At 42.7% G+C, this 26,930-nt stretch overlaps 1 long non-coding RNA gene across 1 annotated transcript; it reads left to right on the forward strand.

The window, feature by feature from the left end:
• Positions 1-11,027: 11,027 nt before the first annotated feature.
• Positions 11,028-20,319, forward strand: LOC132539529 (uncharacterized). Its single transcript, XR_009550876.1, has 2 exons — positions 11,028-11,284; positions 19,935-20,319. It is a non-coding gene; the product is annotated as an uncharacterized LOC132539529 (long non-coding RNA).
• The last annotated feature ends 6,611 nt before the right edge of the window (positions 20,320-26,930 follow it).

Genomic DNA, 26,930 nt, shown 5'->3' on the forward strand with positions numbered 1-26,930 from the left:
ACAGTTCTGCAGTTGTCTATCTTTCTCTTCCTCTCCTCTCTCCATTTCTTTCTGCCCTAGCCAACAACGACGACATTAATAGCAATAATAACTAAAACAACAAGGGGAACAAAAGGGAATATATATATATATATATATATATATTTAAAAAAGTAAAAACCGGGCAGTGGCGCACCCAGTTAAGTGCACATAGTACAAAGCGCAAGGACCTGCACCACGGTTCGATCCCCTGCCCCCACTCCCTGCCTGCAGGCGAGTCGCTTCACAAGCAGTTAAGCAGGTCTGCAGGTGTCTCTCTTTCTCTCTCCTTCTCTATTTCCCCTCCCACTCTCAATTTCTCTCTTGTCCTATCCAATAAAATGGAAAAATGGCCACCAGGAGCACTGGATTTGTAGTGCTGGCACCAGACCCCAGCAATAATCCTGGGGAGGGGGGGAGTAATTCTTCCAGAAGAGGAAGAGATGCTACACACATGAAACAACAGAACTCTTTGGGTTGCAGGATTTAAATATTTGGCTTTGTGAACTTGAAATCAAATTCACACACATGGAGTTTACTGATAATACAATTGTGAAGACTTATTTTTTACTCATTTCCTCTGCTGCCCACTGTTCTGCTTGGCTAGTTCAACAGTCTGTGTATCTCTTTCTGGGTTTTCAGACAAATCTCAGGGAGAGGAACTAAAGGGTCTTAAGCCAGTTAGTCTCAAGGAGCATCATTTCCAGTTCCTACGTCTGGCCCTGGTTGCCTTCTAACTACTTCCATTTGGGATTCTACTTGAGAACTCTGCATACTTCTGAGCTACATCTTGACATCCTGTTCTGTACACGATTTCCTCTGGAACTGCAATATTAATTTATTCTCTCCTGGTGCAACCCCTTTACCAAGTTCCCATGAGTGTCTCTTCACTCTTTCACTGGATAGATAGCATGACTAAAGCTGTGTGCAGCTGGATACTGGATTCTGCTCACCTGCTAAGTCTTCTTCCTACTACCTACTTCTTGGACCACTGTGTGCTACCGCTGGAGGCTGCTTCGTACTTTGTGCCCCACTCCCCACTGACCAATACCTAATTGTGACAACTACTAAAAATTGCTGGGAAACTTTATATACAGGGCAATCAGGCCACGTGGAAGGGCATTCTTATCCTGGGCTTAACGCATTATACGCACTTGGACCTCCTTGTGAAATCATGAAGAATTGGTGGGAAGAAAAACCAACTCTCAGACTTCTTTATCACATTTTTTTTTTTTTTGCCTCCAGGGTGATTGCTGGGACTCGGTGCCTGCACTGTGCTCCGCTGCTCCTGGCGGCCATTTTTTCCCTTTTGTTGCCCTCATTGTTTATCGTCGTTGTTGTTATTGCTGTCATTGTTGTTGGATATGACAGAGAGAAATTGAGAGAGGAGGGGAAGACAGAGAGGGGGAGAGAAAGATAGACACTTGCAGACCTGCTTCATTGCCTTTAAGAGACCCCCCCCCCACTGTGGGTGGGGAGCTGGGGGCTCAAAACGCGATCCTTATGCCGGTTCTTGGTGTTAACCCACTGCACTTACCGCCCAGCCCTCCTTTATCACAATTTGACAGTGGGATTTTTAGAGAGTTTGTATCACTAGGTATTAAATTCCTTGTAAAGAGATCCCTACTTTCCTGTCTGTATCCCTTTTCCCGCAAACTTAAGACCTTATCATGAGATAACTATCATCTGATTCCCTCCATCTCTCTTTCTAGGATCTTATCCATAAAAATTCCTTTCTACTTCCTCCGGGGCAAGAGCAAAGAACTCATGCATAGTGATGCATACAAATAGACTCAGATTTGCCCCATTAATTCGCCAAACATGCCTGGACATGAACTCAAGTAGAGGAATAGGCTTGGGTCCAGGGTGAAATGTCTGCTGCAAGAGAAGGCATGCTAATGGAAGACTATTTCCCGACCTGGGTTTACACTACCCAAACATTCTTGATCTGTGTACTGGATCCACGTCATGCACCACTTCACATCCTCGAAACTCCATCCCCACTGCAGCCACCACTGTGACATTGAGTCCCATGTGACCCTTGTCCAGCTTCCAGAGGTGGAATCGATGGTCTCACCTGCCACCACCGCATGCCTTCTGGTCGCTGTACCGTGTCAGCTCTGATGTCAAGGTGCAGTATAACCAGGGAATGCTGTTCGGCACTAACACCTTACACCCCAGCGAGAAGACTGGTCAGAGCGTGGGGCAGCCCTTAGAGGGCAGGTAACAAAAGCTAGTGCATGGTTCCCCTGTGTATCTTCTAGGCAGACATTTTTGAGGCACAATTCACGAGGCTCCTTAGAAGACTCCAGTGAGAGAGGAGAGAAATGGTCTGCCTCAGTGACCCAACTGATAATGTACCCCTGTATAATTATTTCCTCTTTCTCTGTCTCATTCTCTTCCCCCTAGTCCATCTCTCTGGGAATCCCTTTTCAAATACAATATCTCATGTTTTGCTTTCAGGGAAACTTGAAAGTTAAAAGAATGTATCAGAGACAAGGCAGTGGTACACTTAGGAGAGTACACATGTGACTGTGTGTCAAACCCAGATTTCAGTATCTGTCCACACAGCAGCAGGGGAAGCTTCACACCAGTGGAGCAATCTCTCTTTCTCTCTCTTTTACCAGGGCACTGCTCAGCTCCTGGTTATGGTGGCGCAAGGGATTAAATCTGAGGCTCTGGAGCCTCTGGTGTGAGAGACTCTTTGCCTAACCATTATGATCTCTACCCCTACCCTGTCCCTTTATGTCTCTATATTGTATACTTTATATAATGATATGACATAAATATGTAACAGGATGTGTTGATATTACACATGATACACAATTATAAAGCATCTTCATTTCAGACTTGTTAAAAACAGAGCTAGTTGGGGAGATGGCTCAGCAGATAGGGAACAATTCTTGCACAGCTGAGCTCCCAGGTTCAATTCCCAGCACCATGAGCAGCGGATGTGAGTCCACACCCTCCTGTTTCTCTTTGTCATGGAATAAATAAAATAAAATGTGTAAACAGATTTCTATCTTTTATGTCCTACTGGTGCAGCCCTTTTGGAAAACAATATGGAGAGCCGGTAAACAAATATACATGGAAATAGCTTGTCATCCATTAATACCACTCCTCAGCATTATATCCAAAGGACATAAAAATGTTAATGTGCAGAGACAAATATCCCCGTGTTCATAGCTGCATTGTTCAGAATAACCCAGGGGAAGCAGTCTAAATGCTCCTCTGCAGATGACTGAATAAAGAAATTATGAACAGGGAGTCGGGCGGTAGCGCAGCGGGTTAAGCGCACACGTGGCGCAAAGCACAAAGCCTACGGATCCCGGTTCGAGCCCCCGGCTCCCCACCTGCAGGGGAGTCGCTTCACATGCGGTGAAGCAGATCTGCAGGTGTCTATCTTTCTCTCCCCTTCTCTCTCTTCCCCTCCTCTCTCCATTTCTCTCTGACCTATCCAACAACAACGACATCAATCATAACAACAACAAGGGCAACAAAAGGAAATAAATAAATAATAAATAAATATTTTTTAAAAAAGAAGTTATGAACAAGAGAAGTGTCGAAAAGGATGTGGAGAGAGAGGAACTCTCCTACATTACCAGTTACTAATACAAACTAAGGAAAAGACAAGTCACCAGGCTGAAATCTAAATAACTGTGTAGCCCTTGGTGCTCGAAGTTAACTGTGACTGTTTCAGCAGCAGTCCACACTGGTGGGTGCTCTGAGCATGTCGTCTCCCATGAGTAAGTGCCTTCAGGATACCACTTGTCAGGGCCTTGTAAACAGTTATCTGCCTGGTAGTGTACTTTCCTGCATGCTGCAACTTGGAGGCATTAAATCAAACTGGTCCTACCCTCTACCATCTCGTTTTATAAATCTTTACATTCAGTCCCAGAAGATTAAAGAGCTTAGCCAGAGGGCCAGCGAGACAGTTCAGCTTTTGTTTCATGAGGCCCTAGCCTATGTCCGTTGACAACAAAGGCAAAACCAGGGAACTTCATGGAGAGTGGAACAGTGCTTAGGTTCATCTCCCACTCTCTTTATCTCATTCTCTTATACAAATAAACAAGTAAAATAAAAACAAAATAAAACTTGAACCTTGCATGTGTAAGGCCCTGAGTTCAGGCCCTGCCTGGTGCCATGTAATAAATGTGACCAAGTTTACAATTAGTAGCAGAGGGGGGAAAATGTTTTAAGTAAAAAAAAAAAAAAAAAAGGCTTCTAAACAGGCTATCAAAAGAAAGGAAAAATGTGAAAAATGTGCCCAGGAAGGTAGTCCATGCTCTTCGTTTTGAATAGCAAGGGCCATCATCTGTGTGATCACCTGCAGCCAGGGAGGTGGACCCGTGAGTAAAGCGCTGGGCTCTTAAGCACGAGGGCCTGAGTTCCAGTCCCAGCACCCCATGAGCAGAGTGGTGTTCTTGTTCTCTCACTGGCAAGTAAGTAAAATTTTAAAGAGAGGGATCTTTTAAAATTCTAAGCTCCTTGTGAAGTTCACTGGAATTTATCCTTCTGGATGTCAACATTGTGAAACTGGGAGCATTCCCACACCCATCCTAATACAGTGCTCGGCCTAGAGCAGGGGAAATAGCAAAGATAATCAGCGGACAAAAGGAATGAGTAATTTCCCCCTTTTATAAGTGATGCTAACAAAACAGCTTTACTCCGGAGTTCTCATTTCCCTAACTCTTCAGCACTATTTGTATCATTAACAGAGAAGAATACAACCGGGTCATTTGTTATCGCTTCTGATCTAATCATCTTAACATCGGGATCTGTCTCCAGACACCAAGATCCATCTCTTTCTACCCTCTCCCTTCGTGGACCACTTGTTCCTTTGCAACAGACACATAAATACTTGCATAGAATTAGTTTTCCAGGAATTAAACCCCAGACTTCCTGTACCCCGAGTGATAGGTAACTGGCAGGACTCTGCTTGTCTCTTTTTTACTGATGGATGGTGCTGAAAGATGCACAGAAACTTACAAAGTGAAACATCCTTTCCTCCTTTCTTCTGTTAAATTCTAACTTACCTCCCTCCCCCACATGGCACGTCTCGCTGTCTGTTCTGGGTGAGACTTGCCAGTCCTTGCCAGCCAGGCCAGGCCTGATCCTGTTCTCTGAATGTCTGAAGCAGGGAGGCCTAAAGGAAATATCGCTCTCGTTCCTAAACCACTTGGTATCTGCGGGGTGGAAAAATGCCAAAGGTAAAAGGCAGCCAATCTGAGAAATCTTAGTAGATTATTTACTATTACTTACCCTTCGAAAGATTCCACTGCAAGGGCGAGGGGGAGGAGTGGGAGGGGGAGGCAGAGAGTGGCAGGCAGGCGTTTATACAGCTCGAAGCCCAGGGTTCTTTTTTTTTCTCTGCATAAGCATTCCAACTAATGCAGCTAGTTTGTTCAGAGCTATGACCCCTCCATTTCCCCAGGACCTCCCAGTGGGGGCTGAAAGCAGTTGACTTGCCAGCAGGGTCAAAGATGTAGGCTGGACACCATTCCTGAATTACTAATGGAGCTCAGCTAAGTCAGCTTTGCCTGTGCACATGACTATCCTGCACTTATCTAGCATATAAGGGAAACTGTCTGTCCATATAAAGGCACAGAAGATATCACAATTGAAAAGAAGAATTTCCTCTAGGCAGAATATCCAAACTCAAGTGTGATCTTATCTTTTTTTTTTTTTTCTAATTTATTTTGCCACCAGGGATATTGCTGGGGTTCTGTGCCAGCATGATTCTACTGCTTCAACAAACTATCTATTCGTTCCTTTTATAGAAGGTGAGAGATAGAAAGGAGAGAGACAGTGGGCCAGAGAGTAGCACAGAGGGTGGGTTAAGTGCACGTGGTGCAAAGCGCAGGGACCGGCATAAGGATCTGGGTTTGAGTCCACCGGCTCCCTACCTGCAGGGGAGTCGCTTCACAGGTGGTGAAGCAGGTCTGCAGAGGTCTGTCTTTCCCTCTCTCCGTCTTCCCTTCCTCTCTCCACTTTTCTCTGTCCTATCCAACAACAACAACAACAACAAGGGCAACAAAAATGGAGAAATGGTCTCCAGGAGCAGTGGGTTCATGGTGCAGGCACTGAGCCCCAGCCATAACCCTGGAGGCAATAAATAAACAAATAAAAATTAAAAAAAAAAAAAGAAAAGGAGAGAGACATAAAAGGAAAGAAGGGAAGAGACTACAGCACTGCTTCATGGTTGATAAAGCTTCCCCTGTGTAAGCACTCCTCTGTGCGGTGAGGGGCTGAAATTCAGGTTCTTGCGCATGGAAACAAACACACTTGGGAGCAATGCAGCAGCACACCCGGTTAGGAACACGGAATGTTCTGCACAACGACCCGCACAAGGAACCAGATTCCAGCCCTACTGCCAACCTGCCTACAGCAGGGACACTTCACAAGTGGTGAAGCAGGGCTACAGGTGTCATTCTCTCTTCCTCTCAATCTCCCCCACCCCTCTTATTTCTCTCTGTCCTATGGAATAAAAACTGAGAAAAAGGAACAGAAACGGAAGGAATCTCAAACTAGATTGTCGTTAGAGTTCGGGGCTCCAGCAGGCCGGGCTAGCTTCGAGGCGGTAGACAGTGACTCGTGGACACATGGCTGGGCAGAGAACGCAGTTTAATCTTTATTCACGGGCGCAAATCACCACACCATGTGCTTCTCCATCTCCCCCCCCCCCAGTGGGGACTCTGGAAGTCCGTAGGGTTTGGGGGGTGGGGACAAGGGGGGCGCAAAATTAGCAGGGCTAAACCACCACCTCCCAGAGGCGGGGGGGGGGTGGCGGGGAGACCAAACCAATGTGAAGCATAGCATAGCAACACTAGATCTCAAACTATATTCTAAAGCCATCATAATCAAAACAGCCTGGTACTGGAACAAAAACAGATACACAGATCAATGGGACAGAATTAAAAGCCTAGAAGTAAATCCTCATACCTATGAACATCTAATTTTTGATAAGGGGGTCCAAACTATTAAATGGAGGAAGGAAAGTATCTTCAATAAATAGTGCTGGGAAAATTGAGTTGAAATGTTCAGAAAAATGAAATTGCATGACTTTATATCACCAGAAACAAAAGTCAACTCTAAATGGATCAAAGACCCGGATGTTAGACCAGAAACTATCAAATACTTAGAGGAAAAATTGGTGGACCATTTTCTCATCTAAACCTCAAAAGCATCTTTGATGATACAAACTCAATTGCAAGGAAGACTAAAACAAAACAAAACAAAGCAAAATCAATGGGACTACATCAAATTGAAAAGCTTTTGCACAGCAAAAGAAAATATCACCCAACAGAAACTCCTAACGGAATGGAAGATATTTACATGCCATATATCAGACAAGAGGCTAATAACCAAAATATATAAAGAGCTCACCAAACTTAGCAAGAAAAAAGGAAATGACCCAATTAAAAAGTGGGGAGGATGTGAACAGAGGATCCACTACAGAAGAGATACAAAAGGCCAACAGACATATAAAGAATTTCTCCCAGTCACTAACTGTCATAAAGACAACAATGAGACACCACCTCACACCTGTGAGAATGTCATATCAGAAACAACAAATGCTGGAAAGGTTGTGGGGACAAAGAAACGAACCCTCCTGCACTGCTGGTGGGAATGTAAATTGGTCCAACTCCTGTGGAGAGCAGTCTGGAGAACCCTCACAAGGCTAGAAATAGACCTTCCTTATGATCCAATAATTCCTCTCCTAGGGATATATCCTAAGGAGTCAAACACACCCATCCAAAAATATATATGTACACCTATGTTCAAAACAGCACATTTTGTAATAACCAATACTTGGAAGCAACCCAGGTATCCAACAAGTGAAAAGCTGTGGTACATAGATAATAGGATACTACTCAGCTATTAAGAATAGTGAACCCACCTTCTCTGACCCGTGTTGGATGGAGCTAGAAGGAATCATATTAAGTGAGATCAGCCAGAAAGAGCAAGACAAGTACGGGATGATCCCACTCATAAACAGGAGTTGAGAAAGAACAGAAAGGGAAACGCAAAGCAGAACTTGAGTTTGGAGTAGGGCACCAAAGTAGAAAAAACTGTTGATGGGGGGGGGAGGTAAATTTTCAGCTTCATTGTAGGTGGGTAGGGAAGGGACACAGAGCTTTGGTGGTGGGAATGGTGTTAACATATTCTCCTATTAACTGATAGTCTTATAAATCACTATTTATAATCTATATGAGAGGGGGGATATCGATTGAATGTCTCAAGCTTTTTAATGTATATACTTCAGTTCTGAATATATATTCCTTTAGTGTAAGCACTTAAGGCTTCAAATTAGTGAACTGATTGGATTTTAACATTGGACTTAAATTGTTAATGCATTTCTATTAACAAATTTTTTTTGAAATATTAAATCACCTATAAACTTAGACCAAGGCGAGCAGAAGTAAACGGTCTTACCAGTATATAAGATAGAGTTATTTTTAAATAGCATTTATGTGACATAAATCACTGTAAGATCTTGTATAGTACAGTAAACCCTAATCTTGGGACTTTCGAAACAAACTGAGTTCCCAAACAACTTGATTATAATAATAATTGCCAATAGCCTTCTTAAACTCTAAGACAGCAGGACTTTCCTCATTCTCTGTAAAACCCATGTTTCTCCCAGTCTTGGAACCTCTGGGTATCTGCTCATTTCCCTTCATGCTTCCCTTGACCCTTAGCATTTGATACAACATCTGCTGAGCTCAACCAAATCAATGCAACCAGTACCAGCTCTGCATGTTCCACTTTGAACTATGTCCAGAGATGTCCGGCCTGGGATGTCAACCCTCCGGCTCCAAAACTCAGGTGAGACCTCTCCTAGGTCATAGGGCTCCTTAGTTTCATTTCAGGTAGCGCACTTCCTAACAAAGTTATAGCACCTAGATAGAGACCGGAACCCATAGGATAGGGCACATGTGCACATGTATCCATAAGTTGGGGGAAAATATATACAGCAGTCTATAATCTCTATAAATGCAGCAAGCAAGTGGAAAGACCTAAAAAGACACCATAAAGTATTTAATCAAATATTTTCTACTTAGACCTAGATACCTCTTCATCCATTCCCTTCAGATAAAGTAAGGACTACAAAAGCTGGTTAAGGTCAAGAGACCAGAACACCTTAATGATGACCCTTTTGGTCACTACCAGGCCACTCCATCATCTGGGGCCCTAGTCAGGGAATCCTTGAATTCCCATATAGATGTGCTGGGCCTAGACCTCTAGCAGATCTCTCTCTCACCCATCACTGGTCATCTCCATCAAGAACAACATAGTGAATCCTCTTGTGGGCCTCTATAGGACATTGCCCTCAATGTAGAACAACAGTGATAGAAATTGTCCCACTCTTCAGAGGGAGGATTGGTCAGTAAACTCTGCCATTCAAGGAAGGCAGGTCTTGCAATGAGTGTAGCCTAGAATGTTCCTAGCTATGACCACAGATTGTGAGCTCAGACCTACAGGAATGCAGAGGTTACACAGGCTCCTGTTCTAAATATGAATAGGCATCGGTTGATGGGGTTTATTTACAGTTAGTGGTATTTATATACATTTCCCAAATTTAGAAGCTTCTCCCTGCCCTCATCCAGCTATCTAGTAGTATCTTCAACTCTGAAACTATCTTCCCAGACAACACTCCTAACCTACCTATATGTTAGCTGTTGGGCTCAGCCAAAAATTAGTAAAGTCATGGGCCCCTTGGGATCTACCTAAAATAGACTTCCTAGCCTCTTACAACATAAAGACCCAAATTTTCATCTGCTAGACTCTTACATTTAGGTTCCTGATTATTAAACAATTTGTTCTGCTTTACATCCTAATGCTTTTCAGCCACCACGTTGCAGATGTTATCATGACAACTTCCCTGGGCAGAAAACCTCAACATTGTGTCCTGGAACCCCACCTCTATGGAGTCCTACCCCACTAGGGAAAGAGAGAAACAGGCTGAGGGTGTGGATCGACCTGTCAATGCTCACGTCCAGTGGAGAAGCAATTACAGAAGCCAGACCTCCCACCTTCTGCTCCCCATAAAGATCTTTGGTCCATACTCCCAGAAGGATAAAGAACAGGGAAACCTCCAATGGAGGGGATGGGATATGGAACTCTGGTGGTGGGAACTGTATGAAATCATACCCCTCTCATACCACAATCTTGTCAATCATTATTAAATCACTAATTTAAAAAATATACTTTTCCAAGACTGAGCTTTGGTACCGATTTCTCTGGTCCCCTGCCTTTCCTGGAGGGTTGCTAAGCAAACAGCTCTGTGCAGGTGCTGATGACAGTAAGCACATTACTCGTATTCACCCTGGGTTTTAACCACATTCAATTCTGGGGCTGTCATATGCTCTCTGGCTATTTATACCACTGTGGGTCAGCTACTTGATACTTCATAAAATGTGCCTTCAAGTTGTCCTGAAGAGATGACCTATGTGAGGGGGCAGGCTGCAGCTCCAACTTTTATAAGCTCTGACGATTGCCCAATAGTCCTCAGAAAAGGTTGCAGGGCTGGACTGAGTTTTTAACAACATGAAGTACTTTAGTGTAAATAGAACTGTATCTCCTGCTTTTGTGGGGCCTGTCCAGCCAATTTCTCCTACACAGGAGAGACTGTAGGTGGCAGAAGCCATGTGGATATGCAGCTTCTGCTCAAGGTCAGAGCATGCAAGTTTTGTTAGCCAGGATTCTACCAACCTCTGGGTTCCTTTGGAAAGGAAAGAAAGCATAAGGGAGGCAGGAATGGATCTATGAGATGGAAATAATGAGCCATTTATAACCCAAAATGAGACTGCCAGGAAAAACAAACACACACAAAAAAGTACATTTTATCAGAGGCCTGCGCTGCCCAAGGCTAGTGGGGCACAAGGTACTGACTGTTCAGGTCCCTGGGCCAAGAGCTACAGTAAGCCACCCCCACCCCCACCCCGTACTGCCTGTCTCCTGTCAGCTCCACCAAACAGCTTTAACCAGCTGGTGGAGGAGGAAGGCTCTGCTGTTTGCGAAGTGTGCACGGGGCGGCTGCTCCACATTTTTGATAAAGACGTGGAATCATGTTGCAACACCTAACAAGTGCTCCTGCGTCAAAGTTGCACAATTCCAGAGGCACAGCTCCGCCCATCGGCTGGCGCCGCTCACGTAAGGCTTAGGTAATACACACGCCAGTGGGCCCTCTCTCCTCACAGCCTTTGGAAGAATGTTGAGACTGAAATTGGCTCTGGTCACCTGGCAGTTCCTTGCCCCAAAGGTGCGTGGAATGGCTCAACTGTCAGCACCTGCTGGTGAGGTGGGGGAAAAGGGCTGTGGGCTGACACCTGCTCAAGCATTATTGTGAGGTGGTTAGCTTAGGCCCCACACAGCCTTAGCCTACCCTGAAACACCCAGTAGGGAGAGAGAATGAGGACTTGTTTATATATATATATATGAATATGAAGCTTTCCCCTTTGTAGGTGGGGATGGAGGGCTTGAACCTGGGTCCTTGCTCGTGATAACAAGTTCATTCCTATAGGTATATCACCGCCTGGCCCCAAGAATGAGGACTTTTAATCAAAGGAAAGCTGAGCAGGAAAACTGAACCCGGGCTTCCTGAATAGGTGGGGATGGGGGGGGTGGGAGGAAGGAGAAAGGGGCATGTGTGAATCCAGCAAAAAGGGTCAGTTGTCTGGCAAAGCACGTAACTGGACTTTCAGGGGTAAACATAATGTAGTGTGTAGACATGTTGATTTAAAATGACATAGGGAGTCGGGTGGTAGTGCAGTGGGTTAAGTGCACGTGACACAAAGCGCAAGGACCAGCAGAAGGATCCAGGTTGGAGTCCCGGGCTCCCCACCTGCAGGGGAGTCCCCTCACAGGCAGTGAAGCAGGTCTGCAGATGTCTATCTTTCTCTCCCCCTCTCTGTCTTCCCCTCCTCTCTCCATTTCTCTCTATCCTAACAATGACGACATCAATAACAAGAACAATAAAACAACAAGGGCAACAAAAGGGAAGAAATAAATATTTTTTAAAAAATAAAATGACGTATACCCAAAATGTACATAATGCTATAAGCCAATGCTATTGCAGATAATAATAATAATAGTTCATCAAAGCAAAATGCCCCAGTTACATCAGGTGCACCAAGTGGTCTGTTTATAGCCTCTTCATCTGCTGACCGGAAATTCGGCACTGAGCTCCCATCTCCCTGCAGGTTACCTGGAGCAGTCACAGAGTAGGCCCAGAGTTGATTTGGTGCTCTCTCTCCTCCAAGCACTGCACTCAGGCCTGCCTCTGCGCCTGCCTTCTGTTTCCATCCAGCTTCCCACTCAGCCCACAAGTTCTGGGGCACTTGCTTGATGCCAGGGGCTGTGCCAAGCTCTGGGCAAAGGCAGGGTTTTCACAACACCTGGTGACTTCCTGCAGCACTAGGCCTGTCCTCCATGACCTCCTCCTGGTCCTGCTCTCCATTTCACATCAACATCCCTCTCCCCTTTCTTGGGGAGAGGGGATTTTCACATACAAATTATTTTTATAAAAAGGGCTGCCTCGCAAATCTATACAAATACAGACGAGAGTCGTAGGAATGATAGTTGACCTATATCTGCAACCTTAGGAGAACTGCTGTAGCTTCCAATGGAGGGAAAGAGGGACACAGAACTCCGGTGGTGGAAATGGTGTGGAGTTGTACCACCATTATCTTCTAATTTTGTAAATCAATATTAAATCACTAATGAAATTTTTTAAAAAGGGATGCCTTGGACCATAGACAAGATGGGCAAATATATAAATATAGAAAGATAGTTGTAGAAATAATAGTCAATCGTCTCTGTGATCTTGGGAGAATTACTGCCATTTCCAATGGAGGGAATGGGGACACAGAACTCTGGTGGTGGGAACGGCGTGGAATTATACCCCTGATATCTTATCATTTTGTAAATCAATATTAAATCTCTAACAAAAAATTTAAAAGGGGGGAGGCTACCTAGCGTAAATCTTCCTAGTTCCTTGAGGCAAACAGGTTACCTCTTTCACCCTACTTAGTGTTCTTGAGTTTTATGTAAATAGTCAAGGGAACAGATTCTGGAGCTGAACTACCTGGGTTAAAATCCTAGCTCTGCAAGTTATAATATAAGGAGAGGTAGTTGGTCTTTATTTTTATTTTTTTGGGGGGCTGAGGAGGTTAATGGTTTACAGTACAGTTGTTGGCATATGGGTACAGTTTCTCAGCTCACCGTGGCTAAGTACCTCTCACAGGGTGTTTTGGAGATTAACATAAATTAGTATGTATAAAATTTTTATAATACTTGCATGCTTCTAAGCTCTCTATAAATATTAAGTTTGATATTTTTTTCATGTGTCCAACTGAATCCTGTGCAGTCAGACAGATACTATTATGAGCACTCTAAAAAGGGAACTTGTTATTCAAGAAGTCTGATATTTCCTCACCTGCAAACTAGGAAGTTGAGATTAGGTGGCCAGAGTCCAGTCTATCTTCTCTAGTATTCACTTCTTGACCTTGGATAGCTCTCTTCAATTTTTCTACATCCAAAGATTGGACTTGTATATTTCTCAAATCCAAGTAATTCAAATGGCACCTGCAGAATCACTGTGCTGTCCCTGAACCACTCATCCCTATACACCGAGGACTTGCATGATATTTTAAACTTTAAATAATCTTTAATTCATTTATTTTAAAATGTGTATTTACGGGGGTCAGGCAGTAGCGCAGCAGGTTAAGTGCATGTGGCACGAAGCACAAGGACTGGTGTAAAATATGTATTTACTTGTGAGAGACACCAGAACACTGCTCTGAATTCAGTGCCAGAGATTGAACTCAGAACCTCATGCACAGAATGCATGTTCTCTACCAGCTGAGTTACCACTGCAATACCCCAGTGCCATGGACCACCACAGTGGATGAGCAGCAGGAGGGTCAGGGGTCTCGAAGGCAACCTCCCTGGTGGGTCAGGAGTCAGCACAAGGGAGAACAGATAGACATCGCACTCTATTGGAGGGTGAATCTGGACTCATTTTAATAGTGAAACTGCATTAGCTTTTATACTTTTTTCAGGTTACATTCAGGTTGCCTAAGCAACTAGCTCATAAAGAAGTAGCAATAAGCATTATAGTCTTGTGGCTTTGGCAGGATACATGTTACTCCCCTATAACTGTAAAGAATGGCACAATACTTAGTATCGCCCTGTTCTCAGGGGAGGTCATACCCAGAATTGTTTTTGACTTTTGCGGAGGGCTATTTCTATCATTAATCTTCTATGGGGGGCATACAGATCTTTCCCTAGTCGTGGACCACTGCTCATCTAGGTCTGGTACAGTTTAACTATTAATCTTTCTTTGTTTCAATACGTCAACTTGTACCTGGGAGGCCTCAATCTCTGTATTCTTTCTTTGAGGGGCAGGTAATAACATGACTTCTTTTGTCCGTCTATGTTGACCCACCTTCCCCACTTTCATAATGTAACTTTCAAATATGCCCCTGTGTAAGGGAGAGGGGGTGCTTCTGACTCTCCATTCCCACCAGGCACTGCCAAAGCATTTATCAATAAATTGTGACAGTATAATTATTTGTAGCAATAACAGGGGGAGAATGCATCGACCCATTCTCGTCCTCCTGCCCAGCTTCCTTTAAGTCTGAATGCAGGTCCAGAGGAGATGACCCTGTCAGGATCCCTGGCAATCGTGATGGGGCGGTACACCCCAGATAATCCATTTAAAAAAAAATTTTAATGATATTTATTCACTGTTTTTTAATTTATAAAAAAGAAACACTGAGAAAACCATAGGATAAGAGGGGCATAATTCCACACAATTCCCACCAGCAGATCTCCGTATTCCATTCCCTCCCCTGATAGCTTTCCTATTCTTTAATCATCTGGCAGTATTGGACCCAAGGTCATTGTGGGATGCAGAAGGTGGAAGATCTGGCTTCTGTAATTACTTCCCTGCTGAACATGGGTGTTGACAGATCCATACTCCCAGCCTGCCTCTCTCTTTCCCTAGTGGGCAGGACTCCAGGGAATTGGGGTTCCAGGACACATTGGTGGGGTTGTCTGTCCAGGGAAGTCTGGTTGGCATCATGCTAGCATCTGGAACCTGGTGGCCGAAAAGAGAGTTAACATATAAAGCCAAACAAGTTGTTGACTAATCATGAACCTAAAGGCTGGAGTAGTACAGATGAAGAGTTGGGGGGTTGGGGTCCTCTATTTCATAGATAGCCACTAGGTCTATTTTAGTAATATTCCAAAGGGCCTTTGGCTATACTAGTTTTTTTTTGTGTTGTTTTTTTTTTCCGCTGAGCCTGAAACCTGATATGCAGGTGGATCCAAGTTATTGTCTGGGGAGATGATGTTATGGCTGGAAAAAGAACCAGAAAGCTGCATCAGGGAAGAGAGTAGCTCCCAAATATGGGAAAGGGGTATAAATATTGTTGACTATAAACCCCCACCGATTTGATGTGATCTGGGGCCCATATTCAGCTTAGGAGCCTATATGACTTCTGCATCCCTGCAGATCTGAGCTCACATTGGTCACTGTGGTCATGAGTAGGAAGGTTCCAAGCTGCCCCAATATCAGGACCCATCTTCCTCAGGTGAAACATAAAAATTATGTTCATAGAGTATGTGTACACAGAGTATGTACATCCCTTTGGAACATTCTCTACCGTTGTTGATCTAAGTTGAGGGCAAGGTCCTATGAGTATTTACTTACTTTTACCAGAGCAGTGTTCCACTCTGGCTTCTAGTGTTGTTGGTAAATGTTCACTTTGGATCTGAGCAAGTTGTTAAATCCTATCATTGTTCACATGGTTATTTTACTTTGGATGTTTTCTTCTTTGTAATGTTTGCCTCCTTGAAGGAATTGACTATGACTTAGAGCTCTTAGGAACATAGTGCCTAGAACAGTACTTGGTAAATACTTCATTGTAAATACATACACACAGGTATTTCTGTGATGTGCTAACCACCAAGCTGAAACCAAAAAATTTCATTTCTTTTCTTCCACATTGTGAACTCTATGGTCCTTGATAGCTCACTGAATGAATTGAAACTGATTCTTATGGAGTCCAGGCCGTGAGTGGGCACTCAGGAAATGTCAGCTTCCCTGACCACCATTCCTTTCCTGCATGCCTTTGTTACTGAGTAGCTGCTGTCCATGTGAAAACTGAGCCCACTTCCTCAGGACTTGAGAGCCAAGGCTATTGTTGCACCAGAATAATTGCTGTCGTCAACATGAGCCCTAAAAAAAGTCTGTTCCCAGGCTCAGAAACATACAATCTAAGAATAATTAAAACACACACACACACACACACTCACTAAGAATAATTAAAACACACACACTCCTAATTGTTGTTATTGAAAAGGTCTCAAGAAATCATCTGGTGATTTACTGAAACACAACCAGCAAAATGTTCATCGTGCCTGCAGCATCACGGTGTCATTCTGAGTTCAGAGCTACAGCAGTTTCTCAACCAACCGACATTTAAGTGCCCTCTGTGTCGGCAGCCTTGGGAGGTGCGAATCTGAATAAGACTATCAGCCTGTGAAGAGATAGATAACTGTGAGCACCTTGAAATAGAAAGTAAATCTTACATCTCTGCAGCCCCCAGGACTGAGCAGAGCTTACTCACTGACTGGCTCTGCATCAATAACGCTGATGGAAGCAGGCAGGTAGCTCACTCAGACAGTGCATGCCTTGCGTGTGTGTCTGTGAATTTGCTCCCCCAACAGCAAACACAATAAATGATGCTGTGGTCCCTCTGTCTGTTTCTGTCTCCCTGTCTATCTTTGTCTCTAGTTCTCTTGCTTTTACTCCCTCCTATGAATTTTGAAAAACTACAGATAAATAAATATTTCTTCCACAAACAAATGAATGAAGACACCAGTCTAATACTTAGGAGCAGTTTGTTTGCAAAGACAAAGGTTAGGCAAACAAAGAGTTAAGTAACAGTAAAACTAATCTCACGAGAGATACTACAAGTGATTCACAGTTAAGTGAAGGGTGCTACCATATGCCCTCTCCAGACATCAAGTGTTGGTTCAGTAGCAGGGCTCCCAGAAGAACGTGTGTTGGCCACTCTTGGGCACTTATTAATCTTTTGCCTCCCATGAACTGACTTCAGAGGGAAACTTGCTAGGTTGCTCTCATGTGATCGGTTTCAAAAAGCCAAGGAGTTTATCAGATGCTGGGAGTAAGCAGAGTACTATTTAATGTAAACAGATGAATGGGTGTTCATCCTTCCAAGCATGGTTTAGTCATGCACAGGCAGAGAGAGAGAGAGAGAGAGAGAGAGAGAGAGAGAGAGATGGCAATGGTGACACCCTAGGAGCTATGGAATTAAAATATATGAGACAAGTTAGAAGACCTGAAGTAGTCATTTTTGTAGGCTTGCTATGACTTCCTGGGGGAGAGTACTAGGCTTTCTATAAAGCTCTCTAGGGTTCCAAACTGTCAGCATCAAAATAGCAACTTCAATCAATATTCTCTATTGTCCATCAGATACCGATTTTTCTTCCCAAATATACACTTAACTGAAAGATACACTTTTCTGTAGGGTTTTAAAACACTGACAGTCCATGATCCAGATCACATTTTTTCCAGTCTTTCTTTGGGCACTAGTAACACCAACAGAAAACCCAGTTAATTTGGGGAAATGATATTTCTATTGAAATTCTTTGTGATGGGTTCAGGAGGTAGGTAGTAGCAGAGAGCCTGTGTTGCATGTGTGAAGCCCTGGGTTTGACTCCTGGAATCTCATAGTAGTGACAAAGACAAAGTGCATAGAGCACCATGGATGGCAGAGTAGTGCTTTGTGCTATTTACTGATCTATTCATCTGTCTTTCTATCTATCTAAATATCTATTTTATTTTTTTTACAAAAAAAATTAAAGAAACGGACTTGGGGAGTGGCAATCTCCAGCACTGCATCCAGTTATTTTTGAAAAATGCTAAGAGTCAACACAGGAGGTGGCGCAGAAAGGGCCTATAAACCAGCAAGTGTGAGGCCTGACTTTGAGCGCTGCATACCGCAGTGTGGTGCTCCAGTTCTCTTTTTCCCCTGCCTGTTTTGCTCTTCCATAAATGGATCAGTAAATCTTTTTTAAAAATAACATTAAAGAAGAAAAATGATATGTAACTGACCAATGACAATCTAAAGCAGTGTCAAACCATGTGAAGTGGAAAGAAGACGGCTATCAACTTCTGGAATCTGAAATCCAGGTTTCCACTCTTTTTCATGGAGACATTATCAGATTCTAGAGTATCTATACACATACACACACTCCCACACACACATACCCCCACTTTCTTACACATAAGCTGCTTTGTTCCTTAATAAAATTTAACATGAGATTGTGGAGTTTATTGGAAACCCATACATTGAGATTTGCCTCCTGCATTTCAACAGCTGCACATCTTCCATTGTTTGGATGTTCCCAAAATGTACCCACCCTGCTACTAATAAGACATATAGGTGGTTTCTAATCTTTTGCTCCTGTAAGCACATTTTTAAAATATATGTATAAGCAGAAATATGGATCAATGCTTAGATTATAATCACAGGTTCAAAGGATATGTGAATCTTAATTCTGATAAACATTGCTAAATGGTAACACTCAACTCTTGATGCAAATCATCCAAGGCAAACTATCTACCAATGCCTAATACACAAGTCAAGAGAGCTCAAAGTAAAAATGCTTAGTTGCCCTCTGTGATTAGACTTAGATCTGATAAGACTGGGATTCTAGTAGAACAGCCCAAGAAAGCATCATAAATTCTCTGATCATATATTTGTTACTTAGGCCTAAACACCCTCCTCTCCTACCCCTTACTTCGCATCCCTCAATCACTCTATCTGCTCAATTAACTTTACAAAGGGAAGAAAGTGAGATATATACTTCCATCTTTTATGATCTCTTTGATAGAGCAGAGGCATTATTGTTACCTCTTGATAAGCTTTAGAAGAAACACTACACAACTGGCCAAGAGTTACATTGGCAAAACCTGTGTATCCAGTTAAGGACAAGTATCCCTATGGCAACCTTTATTAGAGTCATCAAACAAGTAAATGCAGAAAAACTTGAGGCTAAGACCCCACTAAAATCCTAGGTCTATTTCCTCCCTAACTTGAGGCCAGATCCCATAAACCTACCGATTTGGATACAACAAATGGCACTCAACACTTTAAGGACTAGGAGAAAGTCTAAGCTCATCAGATAAAAAACTGCTTACAAAATCTAGATAAGGGCAAGACACTGTCACACTTTATAACGGCCTTTTTGGCTACTCTCAGGCCAGTCCATCACCTGGGGTCCTAGACAATATGTGCCAAGACCTCAAATAGATCCCTCTCTCTATCATCACTGGTCACACCCATTGGGAATGTCATTATAAGTCCTTTTGTAGGCTTCTTCAGAACTAGCAATGGTAGGGACTCTCTGAAGGAAGGCTGGGTCAGCTTACTCTGCCACTCAAGGAAAACTGGTCCTGAAATGAGTGCAGCCTAGAATGTTCCCATCTGTGACTATGGTCTGTGAGCTCAGACTCACAGAGACTTGGAGGATACACAGGCCCCTGTGCTGAATATTAATAGATATGAACCCCAGGTTAGATCATTGTGGTAAACAGTTAATTGCATTTATATATCTTCTTCAAGTTTGTTAGCAACTATCTGCCCTAATCCCACTTCCTAATTCTACTCTCCACTCTGACACCATCTTACCAGACAATATTGCAAGTCCACCCCCATGCTAGCTATCAAATTCAAGCAGAGATGACTAAGACACAGGCTCCTAGGTACTTTCCCAAAATAAATTTCCTAGTTTCCTGCCACACTAAGGTCCCTACTTTCATCTGCTCTATTCCTACTTTCTGGTTTCTGTTTATTAAACATCATATCACTTTTCAGCCACCAGTTTCCAGATGCTACCATGACACCAACCAGACTTCCTTGGGCAGACAACCTCATCAAAGTGTCCTGGAATCCCACCTCTTCAGAGCCCTAGCCCACTAGGGAAAGAGACAGTCTGGGGGGTATGGATTCACCTGCCAACATCCAGGTCCAGCAGAGAAGTAATTACAGAAGCCAGAACTCCCACCTTCTGCATCCCAAAAAGAATCTTGGTCCATACCCCTAGAGGGGTAAACAGTAGGGAAGTTTCCACTGGAGGGGATAGGACACAGAACTCTGGTGGTGGGAACTGTATGGAATTGTACCCATTATCTTAGAATCCTGTTAATCATTATTAAATCACTAAATAATAATAATAATAAAGTTTTAAAGGTAAAGCGAATATTATTTTTTTAATGTTGACACTTTGAGCAAGCTGAGTATTTATTTCTAATACTCATTTGTCAGTGTCTTGCCCACCTAAATGCTCAAGCATGCACACACAGAGACATCTGAGTGAATTTATTCAAATCCTAATCTGACAACAAGTTACTAAATGAGGAACTTGCCAGAAGCTCCTTAGCACCCAATTGCACAAGGGCTGCAGTGGGGTGAGTGCCCTAAGGCCACATGTCCCCCCCACTTGCCTTGTTTGCCACCCTTTATGTACCTGCTCGTGAAGCAACACTGCCTTACTTTTCTTTTGTAACCAGAGGCCAGTTGATGACCTTGCCCTCTTCCTTCCTCTTCCAAAACACAGGCATATCATTATTTTCTCACCATAATCCCCTCACAGAAGTTACCCAGTTTCCAATGTTAGGTCAGGCAGATGATGGGTGTGAGAACAGAACTTTGTTACAACGAAACTTTGTTTTGCTGAGTTCACTTTCTATTACCTGTGGGAGTGACCTTGTGAATGACATTTTAAAATTCTACTTAAATATCACTTGCCTCACTGGATTCTTACATTCAAAAATTTAAAAACGGAAGAGGTTCAGAACATTCTCCACTTGATCTACTGTTTACCCAACACGCTCTCTGTGCTACAATCCCCAGTTAGGGCTTCTTTCCTATTTGTTCTTGTAACATGAGAAAAGCATGTGGAGGTTTTGTGTTTGTTTTGTAACCGGTTGTAACAGTTCTCTGTTCTCTGCCTCTGACCACAAGCACATTACCTTCTTGGTAACCACTGAAAATCTACATCTGACCAGGTTGGAACTAAATGAAGTTATTTTGTTTCCACTGGTAACAACCAATGGCACAAATGTTCTGCTTATATTTAGAATAGATTGTAAATTTCAAGGAAATGACTTAAAACCTACTTAAATATTTTCAGGCTCTGTGGATTCATGAAATGATTTTTGTAATAAGAGTAACCAAGAGGCTTGATTTTATATATGCTTCAGAATCACTCACAAAGAGTACGAGACTGTGGTTTAAAAAAAAAATTGATCTGGACTCTACGAGGAAGCAATTTCAATATCCCCACACTGTGATCCATTTAAGCTCTTCAGTCCAGATAGATCTGCACTCTCAGAAAGCAATGAAAAAACAAAATAAAACAAACGACAAACCCTTTTATTTAAAAATAACTCAAATGTTCTATGTTGACACCTTGTTGGTAAATATCAAACCACAGCAGTCAGTCTCCTAGCCATGTTTAAAAGTGGGTGCTGCTACTCTTAATACTGCCACATGCAGTCACCAGAAAGCAGAAACTTGGGGGGTTGGGACCAGGGGGTAGTGTACCTGGTTGAGACCATACACTACAGTGTGCAAGGACCCAGGTTCAAGCTCCTGGTCCCCACTTGTAGGGAGAGAGCTTCACAAGTGGTAAAGCAGGGCTGCAGTTATCTCCTCCTGCTCTTTCTTCTCTTCCCCTCTCAGTTACTCTCTGCCTCAATCCAATAATAGATAGATAAAAATATTGTTTAAATAGAAACTTGGGGGGGGGTTGAAACGGGTGAGGATAAACAACAGGTGAGAGCCACAGAATTATTCCAGAACAGGCTACAACAACCTGGAAAGCTTCAATACATATAATAACTAATTTTTTCTACAGTGGATAGAGTTCATAAGTAGCATAATTCTCTACTTTGAGCAAATAAATCTTCGGCTATGGTCTTCTTTGCTGAGTTCTACCTCGTTCAACAAACATACTTCGTGTTCCAATCTTCCCAGTCGGGAAAACTACAAAGTCATCTATTGACTCTGCTCTGTATCAAACGCTCACTAAATATTGGTGAAGATGAACTAGTGAGTGTATGAATGCACTGTAAGAAAGCTTAAAATATGGTTGGAGGAGAAAACACAGATGTGAACGTGACGTGTACAGACTATAGAGGAGATGTGAGTGGCCAGTTCTACCCTGGCTAAAAGAGGAAGGACTCACCCTTGAAGTGATGATTGAATAGAAAGCAAATAAACTGGTGGAGTAAGAAGTCTTTGATATGGGTAAGTGAGAAGCATAGCATGAGAAAGATAGAAAGCAGTGGGGCTCAGGCAGTAGAGCAGCGGGTTAAGCACACATGGCATGAAGCACAAGGACTACTTAAGGATCCTGGTTTGAGCCCCCAACTCCCCACCTGCAAGGGGGTAGCTTCACAGGCAGTGAAGCAGGTTTGTAGGTGTTTGACTTTCTCTCCCCTTCTCTGTCTTCCCCTTCTCTCTCTATTTCTCTCTGTTCTATCCAAGAACAATAGCAATGGCCACAATAATAAGAATGACAACAACGGTAACAACAATGGTAACAAAATGGGAAAAATGGCCTCCAGGAGCAAGTGGATTTATGATGCAGGCATTGAGCCCCAGCAATAACTCTGGAGGCAAAAAAAGACACAAAGCAGAGATATGCAAAATAAAGACCATGAACCCAACTTAGTCTGTCATTTGATTTTATTTTGTCATTTGATTTTTAAAATCTCATTGAAACATAAAACTTGCACTTTTACAATAACAACACCAAATAGATGCACCAGAAACCATAAGAACATGACTTGCAATCTAAAATGTTGCTACATATTCAGGAGGCAGAAGGAAAGTCCCACCTGCTGACATTGATGGTCCTAAAAGGGTTTGATGAGAAATGAAAACTAAAGATGAGCAGAGACCTAGTTCTGAAAGATTCTTCTAGGTCATATCAAGAAATATGATCTCAGTCCTTTAGGAAATGTGGATTGAGAGAGTTTTATACTTGCCAATATTTCTCAGACATCAGGATAGATAAGACGGCAAGAGGAGACCCGTGCTCCAAACCTTATGTCTCTATCAAATTTATTGACTCAAGGAACATTTGGTTGTCATTAAGTATCTTGCTATATGCTTGCAAAATGGCACATCTCTCAGAGACATTAAATCAATGTTTACTAAGCAACCAGAAGGATGGAAATCACTAAAATCAGAGCAGAAAAAAACAACATCAAAAATAAGTGAATCATACAAAAGATCAATGAAGTCAAGTGTTGGTTCTTTGAACAATTAAACAAGATTGACAAACCCCTAGCCAGACTCACTAAACAAAAAAGGAAGACAACTCAGATAAATAGAATTGTAAATGATAAAGGAGAGATCACAACTGACACCACAGAAATCCAGAAAATCATGCAAAACTTCTGTGAAGAACTATATGCCACCAAGCTAGAGAATCTGGAAAAAATGGAAGAATTCCTAGAAACATATGACCTTCCAAAACTGAACCAAGAACTACAAAACCCAAATTCACCAGTCACAGACAAAGAAACTGAAACAGTTATTAAGAATCTTCCCAACAACAAAAGTCCTGGACCAGATGGCTTCACAAACAAATTCTACAAAACCTTCAGGAAACAGTTAATACCTATACTTCTAAAGCTCTTCCACAAGATCGAAGAAATAGGAACACTCCATTCTACCTTCTATGAAGCCAACATCACCCTGATACCAAAAGCAGATAGGGACACAACAAAAAATGAAAACTACAGACCAGTATCTCTGATGAACATAGATGCCAAAATATTAAACAAGATCCTGGCCAACCGGATACAGCAGTATATCAAAAAGATTCTTCATCATGACCAAGTGGGATTTATCCCAGGAATGCAAGGCTGGCTCAACATTCATAAGTCAATCAATGTCATTCACCACATCAATAAAAGCAAAAACAAACACCACTTGATTATCTCAATAGATGCAGAGAAAGCCTTTGACAAAATCCAACACCCATTCATGCACAAAAAACTTTAAAAAATGGGAATAGATGGGATATTCCTTAAGATAGTGGAGTCCATATAGAGCAAACCTACAGCCAACATCATACTCAACATCATATGGACAGAAGCTGAAAGCTGTCCCCCTCAGATGGGGGATTGGACAGGGCTGTCCCTTATCACCATTACTCTTCAGCATAGTATTGGAAGTTTTTGCCATAGCAATCAGGCAAGAGAAAGAAATCAAAGGAATACAGATTGGAATGGAAGAAGTCAAGCTCTCACTATTTGCAGATTATATGATAGTATACATAGAAAAACCTAAAGAATCCAGAAGAAATCTACTGGAAGTTATTAGGCAATATAGCAAGGTGTCAGGCTACAAAATCAGTGGCATTTCTTTATACAAACACTAAATCTGAAGAAGACATCCAGAAATCACTCCCACTCACTGTTGCAGCAAAATCAATAAAATACCTAGGAATAAACCTGACCAAAGAAGTAAAAGATTTGTATACTAAAAACTGTAAGTCACTATTCAAGGGATGGGACACAGTCTTTTGGTGGTGGAAATCGTGTTTATGTACACTCCTATTAAAGTGTAGTCATATAAATAATTAATATGAGGGGGAAAATTGATTGTATGTCTTGAACTTTTTAAAACACAAACTGAGTCTTTAATACGTAGGCTGAGTCTTTGATATGCGGACTCTCTCAAAAGCCTAGACCAGGGAGAACAAAAGCAACCGGTGGCACAGCTATATACAGCAAACTCTAACAAAGGGACCTTTCAAAGTTAACCCAATTACCAAATAATGTGATGATAACAATAACTATCCGTTGTTGTCTTGAACCCTAAGACAGCAGGAACCTCACATTTCCACTATAGAACCTATATATCCCCCAGTCCCGGAACCTTAGGGTGGGGCACACTTTCCTGCATGCTTCTCTCATTTCATATCAAATAATATTGCGTCCACCAATCACAACCTAATCAATGCAACGAGTGCCACCCAGCATGCTTCACTTCACTTCAGACTGTGTTCAGAGACTTCAAGTGTGGAATGACAACCCTTCAAATTCATTACTTGGGTAAGACCTTTCCTTTCATAGTATTCTCTAATTCCATTCCAGGAGGTTCACATACTAACAAAGTCCCAAAACCTAGATATAGACCAGGTCCCATAAGATAGAGCGTATGTTCACATGCATCCATAAATTAGGGCAAAATATATACCTGATATAGTCTGTAGTGAGTCAGTATCAAGTTCATAATGAAATAGTGTCCACTTAGACTTAGATACCCTCCTCACCTACTTCCTATTACAGTTCTCTCACTCACTCCAAGCTAACCTCATCAAAGCAAAGACTGCAAAAGCTGAATAAGTGCAACAGACGGGCATACTTTAGCGATGACTCTTTAGACACTATCAGGCCGCCCCATCAGCTGGGTCCCTAATCGGGGAGTCCTTAGATTCCCAAACAGACCTAATGGGCCTAGACCTCGAATAAATCCCTCTCTCCATTGTTACTGGTCATTTCTATCAGGAACAACACAATAGACCCCTTTGTGGGCCCCCATGGACCTTGCCCTCAACTTGGATCAACAATGGTAGAGAATGTTTCATCCTCCAAAGGGAGGCTGGACAACATACTCTATGCTACACCTGAGGAAAATGAGTCCTGATATTGGGGCAGCTTAGAACGTTCCTACTAATGACCACAGAATGTGACCTCAGATCTATAGGGATGCAGAAGTCACACAGGCTCTTAAACTGACTATGGGTCCCAGATCACATCAAATGGATTTGGTTTACAATCAACAATATTTATACACCTTTCCCATATTTGGGAGCTACTCTTCCCTGATCCAGATTTCTGGTCCTTCTTCAAGCCATGACATCATCTCCCCAGACAATAATTAGGATCTGCCTGCATATCAGATTTCAGGCTCAGGCAAAAACAAACAAACAAAACACTAGTATAGCCACAGGCCTTTTGGAATATAACTAAAATATGTCTACTAGCTATCTACAAAATGGAGACCCTCCCCCAACTCTTCATCTGCACTATTCCAGCCTTTAGGCCCATGACTGGTCAACAATTTGTTTGGCTTTGTATATTCACTCTCTTTTCAACCACCAGGTTCCAGATGCTAGCATGATGCCAACCAGACTTCCCTGGACAGACAACCCCACCAATGTGTCCTGGAGCCCCACTTCCCCAGAGCCCTTCCCCACTAGGGAAAGAGAGAGACAGGTTGGGAGTATGGATCCACCTGTCAACGCCCATGTTCAGCGAGGAAGCAATTACAGAAGCCAGACCTTCCACCTTAGGCATCCCATAATGACCCTGGTTCCATACTCCCAGAGGATTAAAGAATAGAAAAGCTTTCAGGGGAGGGATGGGATACAGAGTTCTGGTGGTGGGAATTATGTAGAGTTGCACCCCTTCTCTTATCCTATGGTTTAGTCAATGTTTCCTTTTTATAAATATATTTTTTAAATCAATGTTTATTGAGCATAATAATTAAGGGATACATACAATATTTCAATAGCCCCATTATTTAAAAAAAAAGCTTTGAAATAGGCTGCCTCTGCTGTGACACATCCAGCTGAGATGCCCACTGATGTTAAATTTCCACATGAGTAGACACTGAGGTTCAGGCATGAGAAGTTTCATAGTGAAATATAAGCTAGAGAGAAATCCCTTCCTTTCATCTCCAATTCCAGCATCAGCAGTGCCAGCCACTAGCTAAACCTGTGTTTCATGCTCTGTGGCCAGATGAGAAGGGAAAGGACAAGAAGCAGCTCTGCTACTATGTATCATA

Source organism: Erinaceus europaeus, chromosome 7 (genome assembly GCF_950295315.1).
Source record: "Erinaceus europaeus chromosome 7, mEriEur2.1, whole genome shotgun sequence".
NCBI lineage: Eukaryota > Metazoa > Chordata > Mammalia > Eulipotyphla > Erinaceidae > Erinaceus > Erinaceus europaeus.